This window comes from Pecten maximus, chromosome 7 (genome assembly GCF_902652985.1).
Source record: "Pecten maximus chromosome 7, xPecMax1.1, whole genome shotgun sequence".
Taxonomy (NCBI): Eukaryota; Metazoa; Mollusca; class Bivalvia; order Pectinida; family Pectinidae; genus Pecten; species Pecten maximus.
In genome coordinates this window covers 43,592,513-43,606,538 of record NC_047021.1, presented here as the reverse complement: position 1 = coordinate 43,606,538, position 14,026 = coordinate 43,592,513, and the positions used below count along the sequence as shown (strand labels likewise).

At 36.9% G+C, this 14,026-nt stretch overlaps 1 protein-coding gene across 6 annotated transcripts in view; it reads right to left on the bottom strand.

Annotated features, from left to right (window-relative positions):
* LOC117330925 (protein kinase C delta type-like) overlaps nucleotides 1-14,026 on the bottom strand; it is a 113,762-nt gene that overhangs the window by 67,418 nt on the left and 32,318 nt on the right. For all 6 annotated transcript variants that reach the window (XM_033889489.1, XM_033889494.1, XM_033889490.1 and 3 more), the window contains one exon: nucleotides 6,322-6,376. The gene's annotated coding sequence lies outside the window, so the exon portion shown is untranslated. The remainder of the gene's footprint in view (nucleotides 1-6,321; nucleotides 6,377-14,026) is intronic.

Sequence of the window (14,026 nt, the reverse complement as noted above, 5' to 3'; positions counted from 1 at the left end):
GCAAATAACTGACACCAACATAATTAATGTCAATTAACTTGTTTATCAAATAATTCCGACTAAAAACATACAAGTACAATGTATTTCATTCATTATCATAATATGTATATAATTCCTGATAAATGTTATTAATTCTAATAAAATTCTAAAATTATTAACAAAATATCAACAATATTTATCAATGTTGTATATAACGAATTAAAATAGCAGGTTAAAAACATCATTAGCACAGGGATAAGTGAATCATTATCTTCTAGCACAGGGACATGTGAATTATTCTCTTCCAGCACAGGGAAAAGTCTGTTAATTATTACATCATTAAAATAAATTGTCCTCCATTTTGTATTGTTAAAATCATATCAGAAAATATCAATTGTCAAAGTTAATTGATAAAATCTAAATACTAAAGACTACTTTATATTAAAATATACCTGTCTACTTAATTACGGAATATGGATGTGAAGATTTGTACAAGTCATAGTTAATGGAAATTCCCTGTAGAAACATCAATACCTCTGTCTCCTCGTTTGTTTAAACACCCAGGATATCATTGAACTTGTCAATCAATAATTCTCTCGTTGTCCACTATTTAAATTCCAATCTTCACACACCGAACGACAAACTTCATGCCGTAGTTTGTTCAGGAAGTATAATACATGTATATGATTTAATCATCCTTCTTACAATATCCTGTATGACTAACTTGGTCAGACTTATGATAAAGATCGAAATCTATTTTTAGAAACTATAAATAATCTTCAGGTGTATTATATTGTGTTGTCATCCTAGGTATTGATACAGAAGTAGCCGTCACGTTTGTGTCAATTTCGGGTAATAAATTGTTCTCAAGTTACTTACATCACAGTACATTAACCAAGCCCAAGCCCCCATTCAAACATGCGTAGACACTTGTAAATCGATTCCGTGAATAAACCTTTATCTATGTATGTCCTTATATGGAATTCAATAAAACTTGCAACCACATGACTTTCAATAAATCGTGCAGGGTACAATTCTGAAACATTGTCACGATCCGAGTACATCTACCTGATCGCCCGATATATAAAGAACTGACGGTGATTTAACAATTTTTTAATCAATCGGAAACTCAATGTGTTAATGAGTAAGTTTCCAGTTCAAAGAAGATGATTATTGATTCAAATCTAAGATTATTTTCATATCTGAGCCTCTGGAATGCTAACAAGAACATGAAGATTTGAAACCTAAAATGCCATTAATCTTTTACTCTGATCCCTTTCTTTTTGTGACATCACAATAAGTTGATGTCATATGCTTGTGAATTTCTTGGAAAAACTTGTATTGGAGAAAGCATGTATTGAAAATTTAAATTTCGAGCCTTAGAAAAAAACATTTATATACTTCATCTGAAAAACCTTATACATTCACACAAAATATTACACACTGGTATTTTTGAAGAATAATTAGATCATAAAAATAATAATACAAAATTTTTTTTTTTTAGTTAAATGTGTAAATTTAAAGATGAAATCGTGAGTTTCTGTTAATGAGATGGAGTCTGGTGACAAGTATGAGGTATAACCATAGTTACAACTGATCAATACCACCATAGTTTTCTGATCAACTTGTAAATACATGTCCCCTAACTTGTATATTGATTTTGATAAACATGCCTGAATATTATGCGCCTTAAATCATTGACAATTCGCATGCAGCTAGCTTCGTAGAATTATGTATTTATGAAATCTATTTCATCTGAAGGTGTATTTCTTAATTTCTGCAATTAGCACACACGAAGGTGTTTAATTATTGATGCTTTGCATGCAGTTATCAACCTGGAATGATGTATATATATATGAAATCGAAACCATAGTTTCTTAATTTTCCAATAATCAACACACATGAACAAACACTTAAGAAATCAATGACAAAATGATGTAGTACTTCAATGAGATTTCCTCTTTCTTCTAAAGGTAAAATTCTGCGTTTGGTAGCAGAAAGTCATATGAAGCCTATTGCCCTGATAAATTCTCACACGTAAGATAAACAAAATCAATTTGGATAGAAAAATTGTACATACGGATCAACGCCGATCAAGCTGAGCTGCTGGCGCTGAAACAGGTAACACCTATTTCATAGCTACAATAAGTTCACCAGCACAAACAAAGGATATGTGTTGGGGTCGTTGGGTACAAAACGCTGCTTAAAGGAGAATCTTAATTTTCTGTATTATTTTCCATTACTAGGCTAAATCAAGCGTATAGCTACAAGCCCTCAGACAATTATATTCTAACATCTTTGATTAATTTTTTCCGCATTTCTTTCCAGTTTTCACACTTAACCTCTTTAAAAATATTTGCGTTTGTATGGATTTTTTCTCCAATTAAATCCACTTGAGATAGAAGTTTTACCGGTTTCATTCAGTAAACAACTGACTTTTAAAGTGTTGACCTTTTGGTGAACTGTGTAAAGTTAAACCTTGATGAAACTCATTGTTAACCAGTATCACCTTCACAACATGTGAAATAAACCATGCTTAATTTGGGTTAAAAAGAATTTCATTTTTTGGTCAAAGGTCAAATAAATTCATTTGGGCAAAGCAAATATGTATAGTAAATATAAATAGTAATATTATTCTTTATTTTAATTTCTTTTCTTTTCTTTTAGTCTTACTTTCTCCTGTTTAGTATTAAAATTTGGGGAGGGCTTTTTGAGAACAAATTTTAGTTCGCGATTTTGAAATTAATGATTCTGCAAAAATGAAAGGATATTTGTGGACAGGTGCTTATTTGTGGATTAATATGATATATAAAACCTGAATTAATTAAGTTAATGATTAGGAATGACTGAGGATACAACAATTACCCTTGGACATTGCTCCCGAGTGGTGTCATGGTAAAGAGTTGGTGTATCTAGTAGGATACAACAGTTACCCTTGGACATTGCTCCCTAGTGGTGTCATGGTAAAGAGTTGGTGTATCTAGTAGGATACAACAATTACCCTTGGACATTATTCCCTAGTGGTGTCATGGTAAAGAGTTGGTGTATCTAGTAGGATACAACAGTTACCCTTGGACATTGCTCCCTAGTGGTGTCACAGTAAAGAGTTGGTGTATCTAGTAGGATACAACAGTTACCCTTGGACATTGCTCCCTAGTGGTGTCATGGTAAAGAGTTGGTGTATCTAGTAGTATTTTGATAATTTCCAGTGTGTAGAGTGATTGGAAGTTGAAACGGAGTGCTACTGGGCGGTCTCTGTGTTGTCTCATATGGAGCAGATGCCAAAAGAAACAGAATCTGAGTACACATTTAAATTCCCCAATATACTATTTAATTGTATTTGGAGCAGGTGATCAGGTAAACGAAAATTAAGAGAATGAAGCAACCTTGAAGTTTGCATATATACCGAAGAACAATAGTTTTGTGTATGTGTTTACAAAGGGTTTATTACACAGACCATGCACATTTACCAGACAACATACAACATTAGATATATATGAACAGGGCCACTAGAACCACCTCTAATAAAATACACCAACAAAGATATTCATCATACACCAAGAAATCATTCCTCTGTTCCACTACAACTCCGTCTTCGACACAAGTCTTGGACACAATAATGGTCTTACGTCATCTCTGAACATGCCGATCACCACTCCATGACGTCACAGCATTATCTCAGAAAAACCTGGTATTACGTCACTATAAGTAACATCACATTTTCTCTCACTGGAGACAAGGTATCCATACAACTTGAACTCAAATGCTGCCCAGAAACTGAATACTCAACACAGGCAACAACCATCACACCCAATTATGGAACTTAACGAGACAAATTTATCACTGAACGTAACCATGCCAACTTATGTCTCTATATTATCCATTCCATCGCCCAGTAATATGTACTAATTATTCTATAAACAACACACATAAACTTAAGACTGTGTCTCATTTTTGCACAAAGTCTATCCACTCTAAGCTGTGCAGTCATACAATAACAATACCACCTAGTGCAGCATTGTGCCACCCTGTGCCACTCTATACCATCATATGCCATCAAATGTGACCTTGCTCCACCATAAGCAACCTTGTCTCACACTAAGCAACCCTGTGCCACCCTATGTGACCTTGTGCCACCACAAGCGACCTTGTGTCACACTACTCAACCTTGTACCACCCTATGCCACCCTATGCCATCCTATGTGACCTTGAGCCACCACAAGCGACCTTGTGTCACACTACCCAACCTTGTGCCACCTGATGCCATCCTATGTGACCTTGTTCCACCACAAGTGACCTTGTGCCACACTACCCAGCCTTGTGCCACCCTATGCCACCCTGTACCACCCTGTGCCGTCCTATGTGACCTTATGCCACCATAGTGACCTTGGGTCACACTACCCAACCTTGTGCCACCCTATGCCACCCTGTACCACCCTGTGCCGTCCTATGTGACCTTGTGCCACCATAGTGACCTTGGGTCACACTACCCAACCTTGTGCCACCCTATGCCACCCTATGCCACCCAGCACAGCCAGATATTAATGGCTGCAGACTCCACTCACTTCACCTCTGAGGAGTCAGGTTTTATATATATGGACAATATGGCTCCTTTCAAAATACGGACAGCTGTGTCTTTTTTTCTAGTCATTTTGTAATTAGGTTAATGAGTTTGGTTCACCTCACACCTCCTGGTGTTCTATTAAAGTCTACCTAGCTAATTATATTGATCCATTTGATGTAGTAGATTCCTTAGAGATTCGGATCGTAATCACCATCATATACAGAATATCATATTCATCATCAGGATGAAGTTATTTTTAGTGGCATCAACAGAAGCTAACAGCAAACTTTTACATCATGTACAGGCATAAAGTGATGAGAAATGCAGTTTATTGGATTTTTAAAATTCATAACCTTTTAAATTCTACAAAGTCTTTATTGGTTTTATACATTAACAAACACTTAAAATTGATCTTCAAGGTAGATTTCAAGCATGTCATTAATGTCTGAATTATTTGCCACTAAAGATATTATATGGTTTTCTGAGTGTAGAAATCTTTTGGAAAAGACATTGAATATCACAGGAACATAACATACATCCTTAACTTGACATGTCACAGGAACGTAACATACAGCCTTAACACGACATGTCACAGTAACGTAACATACATCCTTAACTCGACATGTCACAGTAATGTAACATACATCCTTAACTTGACATGTCACAGGAACGTAACATACATCCTTAACTCGACATGTCACAGTAATGTAACATACATCCTTAACTTGACATGTCACAGGAACGTAACATACATCCTTAACTTGACATGTCACAGGAACGTAACATACATCCTTAACTCAACATGTCACAGGAACGTAACATACATCCTTAACTTGACATGTCACAGGAACATAACATACATCCTTAACTCGACATGTAACAGGAACGTAACATACATCCTTAACTTGACATGTCACAGGAACGTAACATACACCCTTAACTTGACATGTCACAGGAACGTAACATACATCCTTAACTTGACATGTCACAGGAACGTAACATACACCCTTAACTCAACATGTCACAGGAACGTAACATACATCCTTAACTCGACATGTCACAGTAATGTAACATACATCCTTAACTTGACATGTCACAGGAACGTAACATACATCCTTAACTCGACATGTCACAGTAATGTAACATACATCCTTAACTCGACATGTCACAGTAATGTAACATACATCCTTAACTCGACATCTCACAGGAACGTAACATACATCCTTAACTCGACATGTCACAGTAATGTAACATACATCCTTAACTCGACATCTCAGAGTAATGTAACATACATCCTTAACTCAACATCTCACAGGAACGTAACATACATCCTTGACTCAACATCTCCCAGTAATGTAACATACATCTTTAAGTCTTTATGTCACAGTAACGTAACAAACGGCCTTAAGTCTCCATGTCACAGTAAGGTAATATACAGCCTTAAGTCTCCATGTCACAGTAAGGTAATATACAGCCTTAAGTCTCCATGTCACAGTAAGGTAATATACAGCCTTATGTCTCCATGTCACAGGAATGTAACATACACCCTTAACTTGATATGTCAGAGTAAGGTAACATACAGCCTTAAGTCCCCATGATTATTTTTCTTTGACCTTGTTTACCCTTGTATGTATGTTATATTGACGTTACATCAATGCAATACAATGTTGATGTGACAAGATTGAATTGTAGATGTGATGTCAATGTATTTTCAGTGGGACATCATACAATCGTTGAGGAAATTTAATTAAATAGGAACTAAAAAAAATACTACTTACTTATTTCTCTAAATGTGTGCAAGATCTCAGGATAACAGCCAAAATATTTTAGTTTCTGTGAAAAAAAAAGAAAAAGGTTTATAACATTCTACCAAATAATAATAAATGAACACAAAGATAAGCATATGATCTGCTAACAAGACAATTTAGCAAAATAGTCCACCACCGGATGTAGCTCAAAGGTCAAAATATAGGTCAGAGCGACCTATTTCTGATACATGACCTGACGTATGAAGTTCCAGTTACTAGTAGTGAAAGAGACAGAGCCGGATAAACGTTTTGTTTGATGTAGGTCAAGGTCGTGACCTATCAGGTACGTAACACATTGCCTCACCTAGGTGAACCCAGTAGGAACTTCAAGTTACAAGTACTGTAGGAGAAATTATCATTTTGATTGCAGTAATAAACAAATTCATCATTACATATCACATAAAAATACCTTAAAGACAAATTTTTTTGGAAATCTCCCATGTTGTTTCATTAACATTTCTGTTTGCACATTTTTATGAAAATTCAGCAAATTCTGTGTGTTTGGTATGAAATAATTGGAGGAAAAAAACATATTAACAAGCGTGCTGGGTATTGCTAAAGCAACACATGTCCCTACCACTTAATTAGCGACTAAAAATAGAAAGTGACCTTGACCCAAAACTCCTGAAACTCGAACTTGATGTGTATACGTAGCTACTCCTACTGAAGTTACATACTAACTTGATGTGTATACGTAGCTACTCCTACTGAAGTTACATACCAACTTTCGATAACATACCTTGAAGCATGGCATAAGAAAAGTGCGGGAAAACTGAGTGGATGGATGACAGATAGACATGATTGACAGGGAAGAAACCTATAGTCCCCCCCCCCCCTCTCCCCTTTCCCGGTTTTACTGGTAGGGAACAGCACTAATTAATTTTTAACATATAAATTGAAGCTAACAATACTCAATGCTAAAGCTATGTTCAGGGGTAATAAATCCATTTACGAATAAAATTCTTTGATAACAAATTCCAAAGAACATCAATTTCTGAACAGCACTAATTAATTTTTAACATATAAGCTTAAGCTAACAATACTTAATGCTACAGCTATGTTCAGGGGCAATAAATCCATTTAAGATCACTTCATTTATTCTGAAAGAAGAAAAACAAATCAGAGAAGATCCTGTAATGATTTACAATGAAGCAGATGATTCTTGTTCACAGAAATGCTTGTAACAAGCTTCAATCAGCACTTAATCACAACGATAGGGAGACTCCGACCGGAAACATGTCGAGATCCAATGACATGCGATTGCTTCCAATGAAAGTTGGCATCTCCGAGAGCGTTAGTAATTATGGCATAATAAGTCGATAAGATGCAATCATGCGGATTACATAACCAATAACAAATTGTATTTTCTCTGATTTCATCTTTTATCACCATACGATCTTCATGTTTTTCAATCAAGGCCAATTTGTATCATTATCTTGTGATTTTTTTTTATGTGAAGGTTATTTTTTTTTAGATAATTGCATGTAATTTCAAAATTAATTTGTGTTATTAATCTTAGAAATCAATTAATTTATTTCTAATCTGATAATGACAAGTGTTACAGAACATCAACAAATGAAGAAAAAAAGAAAAGAAAATAAACAAATTAATGGTGGCATGATATTCAAAACATGGAGGGCAGAACACAACAGAATTACTTTGGGATGCTAGTCTTTTTTTATTCACTTAAATTTAAAAGAAAAAAGCTTAAAACAATTTGGAGATGTTAGCAGTGTGAAGTATGTAACTTTTGGTATTGTACTTAAGCATTGATGTCATTTTTTTTTTTTAAATAATTGACATCAACACTTATAATTAATTTTTGAAAATGATTTTCTAATTTAAAACATGTTTTATGTACAATTTTACTGGTTTTAAATGGGATTCTTTTTCTCAAATCAATACGCAACGTCAATTGTCGTATTGTGACGTCACATTTTTCACGCCATTCTCGGAATTTCTTTCATAGAAGAATGAAAAGAATTTTTCGACCAATCACATTTGAGTATTTACCATGAAAACAAAGAAAAATTAATTATATAAATATACAACTGCTTATTCTTGCATTCAATTGATTAGCATTATGCTTTTGTCAGAGATATAGCCACAGCTTCAAACAAGACTTGGTCTTGCCCTGGTTTCAAGTAATTTTGATCTTTGCTTCTTTCTTATCTTTTTAATCATACCAATAATTAGCAAGATGGCCTTTTGTCAGCCATATTGCCAAGCACCTCCAGTAAAGATACTATAAAGGGCCTTAATTCATATGTAATTTGATAAAGATCCATCCATTGCAATGATGACAATCTTCAAATGACAAAATCCAAGACGGCCGCCTCAATCCTGCATATAGTTATAAAATCTAATCCAATTAACTTGTTTTTCTATATATAATTACATCAAATATCAGAAAATCCTTACATAAATAGTCCTATTTACTATACAAAACCAATTTACATGTAAATACAGATCAGAAAATTGACATTTACCTTCGATGATTTTTTCTTTATTTCCCCATAAATAATGGTTATATGCATTTAACACAATCTGTCTTACAGAATTAACGCTGTGCAATATGAGAAGCTGTTTACCGCGACTCCAGAGGATGCAAACATAGTACACCTCTCAATGAAAGTCACCTTTCACAGATCTCTAATATTCCAGAATGATCCAGAGTGATTAGTTTGTCCAGTCAGCTCATACTGATGAATTATTGGTTCATATGTTTCAGATTAATTAAGTACGTCACATTCTCACTTACCAGAAACATCAAACATCTCTATATTATGTTTCCTGTGAAATATACGTCTAAGGTATGAAGGACAGGTTAGTAGAGGGTGGGTGGAATGAAAGGAGATGTTGGTGGGGGTGGGGAAGGAGGAAGAAGAGGTTGGTGGGGGTGGGGAAGGAGGAAGGAGAGGTTGGTGGGGGTCGGGAGGGTGAAAGGAGAGGTTGGTGGGGGTGGGGAAGGGTGAAAGGAGAGGTTGGCGGGGTGGGGAAGGGTGAAAGGAGAGGTTGGTGGGGTGGGGAAGGAGGAAGGAGAGGTTGGTGGGGTGGGGATGGGTGAAAGGAGAGGTTGGTGGGGGTGGGGAAGGAGGAAGGAGAGGTTGGTGGGGGTGGGGAAGGGTGAAAGGAGAGGTTGGTGGGGGTGGGGAAGGAGGAAGGAGAGGTTGGTGGGGGTGGGGAAGGGTGAAAGGAGAGGTTGGTGGGGGTGGGGAAGGTGAATGATGAAAGGAGATGTTGGTGGGGGTGGGGAAGGGTGAAAGGAGATGTTGGTGGGGTGGGGAAGGAGAAAGGAGAGGTTGGTGGGGGTGGGGAAGGGTGAAAGGAGAGGTTGGTGGGGTGGGGAAGGGTGAAAGGAGAGGTTGGTGGGGGTGGGGAAGGGTGAAAGGAGATGTTGGTGGGGGTGGGGAAGGAGAAAGGAGAGGTTGGTGGGGGTGGGGAAGGGTGAAAGGAGAGGTTGGTGGGGGTGGGGAAGGGTGAAAGGAGAGGTTGGTGGGGGTGGGGAAGGGTGAAAGGAGATGTTGGTGGGGGTGGGGAAGGGTGAAAGGAGATGTTGGTGGGGGTGGGGAAGGAGAAAGGAGAGGTTGGTGGGTGGGGAAGGGTGAAAGGAGAGGTTGGTGGGGGTGGGGAAGGAGGAAGGAGAGGTTGGTGGGGTGGGGAAGGGTGTAAGGAGAGGTTGGTGGGGGTGGGGAAGGGTGAAAGGAGAGGTTGGTGGGGGTGGGGAAGGAGGAAGGAGAGGTTGGTGGGGTGGGAAGGGTGTGAAAGGAGAAGTTGGTAGGGGTGGGAAGGGTGAAAGGAGAGTTTGGTGGGGGTGGGGATGGTGAAAGGCATGGTTAGTGGGGGTTGAGAGGGTGAAAGGAGAGGTTGGTGGGGTGGGAAGGGTGAAAGGAGAGTTTGGTGGGGGTGGGGATGGTGAAAGGCATGGTTAGTGAGGGTTGAGAGGGTGAAAGGAGAGGTTGGTGGGGGTTAGGAGGGTGAAAGGAGAGGTTAGTGGGGATGGAGAGGGTGTAAGGAGAGGTTGGTGGGGGTAGGGAGGGTGAAAGAAGAGGTTGGTGGGGGTAGGGAGGGTGAAAGAAGAGGTTGGTGGGGTGTAGGGAGGGTGAAAGAAGAGGTTAGGGTGTGTGGTGAGGATGAAAAAAATGGTTAGTATGAGTGGGGTGAATTGAGAGGTCAGTGGGAGTGTAAAGGGTGAAAGGAGAGGCTAGTGAGGATGGGAGAGGATGACAATTCCAGAGAGGTGAAAATGGTAGTAAATTTAGGGGCTCTTTAAGGTGAAGGAGAGAGGGTGTGGAGAGGGAGCTGAACAGACCCTACAGACCCTACAGACAGTACCACAACATTAAATAATCATGTGTAAAGTGATGGAACCCTAGGGAACCATGAGAGTAGGGAGGAATGTTACTGGTAGTTCTGTAAGATTGGTAGCTTTCTATCTAAACACAAAATTAATAAAAGACTTTTCAACTTCTATCTTAAACTTTTCCTTTTAGTTAAAAATAGTTCACAGAGATTTTGTAGAGGTGTTTGTCACTATCAGGATAAAAGGCTACACCACAAGCTGATTTTCTCAGGGCATGACACCTCTATATAAAACTGATCATGAAAATAGGGGTGGGAATTCAATCTATTTTTGTCAACGATGAGGGCATGGGAAAATGTGTCAAACTTTATGTACAGATCAACCGAGGATACATGAACACTCCAATCTCCTCCAATCTACCAAGCAACCATGTCAACCAACTATCTGGAAAAAAACACTAATTGCCTATCTTGGACCAACTTACCAACCATTCAGTAACCAGTGTGAACCACAGGTCCAGGACTAGCCTGCCAACCTACCAACCGACCAAACCTGTGAACCAGGACTGATCTACCAACCTACCAACTGACCACTTTAACAGATTAATACTTAGATGAATGTTCTTATAACAAATATACTGAAAACTAAAATATAAAATAAAATATAAAATATAAACATACTGCATATACAAAAAGAACAGGAAAAAGAAAGTAAAATTTCTGCATTATTTCTAGTGTATTTGGTGTGTCAAGTGGCTGTTTCCTGAACACAGATCACAACATCTTAAGATCAAACAATGTCCTATCATCCTTTGTTTCAAAATTTCTACAGATATCTCCCTTTCATGTCGGATGATAATACCTTCCATCAATAACAAAATCCAATCATTTTTTCAGCACTTTTTCTCAATTTTCCAGGAACATTTTTCTGTCCAATTACTCGTAAGGAATCGGAGTATTTTTATCAGAATTCTGTGATTAAGATAACAAAAGAACAAACCATTCTAATTCTGTTGTGTAAGTAAAGCATTCAAAAGGCTGTGTTTGTAATAAATAGCCAAGTAGACAATGTCTCGTTACTATAAACAAATTAATCTACAAACTACATTTAGAAATCTATGTAAAATTAAATTTCTTTTAATTTTTCTTAATTCTGCAACCACATAAAAAAAATCAAGCTCTCTCAGTAAAACTTATGAACAAAATTTGAAAATTCAAGTACTTTTCAAGCACTGATCTGAAATTCAAGCACTTTTCAAGGTCTGTATGAACCATGTCACCTAATGAGCAGATCAGGTTCAGAGGATTAGCTGTGATCAGGTAATCCCGATGACCAAGACCAATATGAGGGGAGATTTTCCTTCAGTTTGCGACAGTTGAATGCTTACACAACACATAACGATTCTCTGAGAGTCGTGTTATATTTAAGTGTCATCCAGATACCTGGGGTTAATCTCTGGACTAAATTGATGTTTATGTGGGATTTTTTCTAATCTGGTTTCAAATGATACTTACAAGTTTCCCTGGAGTGCTGTTAATGTTTCTGCATTTAAGATTGTATGCTATTTTGTTTCTATTGATCTTAAATGAAATCTAAATGTAATCTGTTCCACTCTGAGCTAGGTTACCATTGGCAACCAGAAAAAGACATGGAAATGTCATATGTCAATCAGCGGTTTGTGAAATCAAGAACTTGGTTACGTCCAGTCTTTCAGGCGATGAATTCTTTTGATTCATCACTTGATTCAAGATTGTTTAAGGTGATGAGGACTTTTTTCTAGATGATGATGATGATGATGATGACGATATCTATTGTTGATTGTAATGATGACAATGACGATGATGATGACGATGATAATAACGACGATGACGATGATGATGACGACGATGATGATGATGATGATGATGATGATGACGATGATGATGATTGTAATGATGACGACAAAGATGATGATGGCAAGCACTACCTACATTCTTCATGACGTTTAATACATAATTATCATTTTTATCGGCTGAAACTCAGTCAGTAGAGTATTTAATACTAATGAAACACCATGTGAAGATCTTAATCTATTTATCTAATTTCTCTTTGTATTACTCCAGAAACAGAGGTCACAGAGCAAACCATGCTCAACAGCCATGGTCATGTCTTTGAGCAAGAAACTTTACTTCAATTGTGCTGTTATGTTTGTATCCTTGAGCAAAACATTTCACCCCAATTGCTTGGGATGGCATGCAGGGGCCTTCCGTATGTTGTTCAGTGTGGTAGCCACCAGCTACTACAAAAATATCCCACCTTAAATTGACCCTGGCTGCAAACGAGTGATAAACCCAGCAAACAACACTAAATGAGTATGAAATACCATATTAAAGGGATAATTGTATATCTATGGGCAATAGTAAGTAATGTTATACCTACATCTGTTACAGATCGTTTAAATAATTCCATACACAGCTGGTGTCACTAACTATAGACCATCATCTACTGATTTATAGAAAATGCTTTAATTTTAATAATTTAACCACACAAAGCAAATTGTAAAATCGTAAATTATATTGTTTAATTTCTGTGCAAACAGCTCATCAATAAATTAATTAAATAAATAAGTACATCTCTGTGTTGACAAGATATTAATCAATTATCGTTTGTTTATAGAAAACTGTAAAATAAATCCTATATAAATCTGATGTCATGAACATAGGAATATTTCTAAATATAAATCTCTGAAATAATAGTACGTAAGTCGCTGGCAAATGATATTTATAAGCAATATGAATGCAATCTGGATTTATAACACAATTGATTGACATTCTAGCAGACATCATTGAAAATATTTGTTTTGAGGTCGACAAAGCTAATAAAAACTAGGAAGAGACAGAGTTATTAGAGTAATCTGCCATTGTTTTATGATCATACAGATACACAAATTTGTAACAATAAGACACATTTCTTGAAGCTTTAAAACATATACAGAGGGTACTACCTTATAAATCATCCAATAATTTTTGAGAATTTATCAAAAGAATACCACACACTTGCAGTATGGCCTTAGGTTTTTAGTTAAGAATTGCTTCACTAAATTCTAATATTGGATTATCTCCCCCTAGTTTGGAACTTAATTAAGGGCGAATTTGTTCTCCTAAAACCAGTTTTAGTTTCAAACCGGTTCTGTAAACTTTCCATTTGTTGAGTAAACCAGTTTCAAACCACATTTAAACTGAAACCGGTTCATTCATTTGTTTCTGATAAACCTAAACTAGTTTATTAAACCATTCAAACCACCACTGGTTGTGGTTTGGAAGGTTTTGTTTCTGAAAACAAGATGGCGAATGTTGTCAACACACATGCAGAATGTGCTCTTGAAGTGCGCTA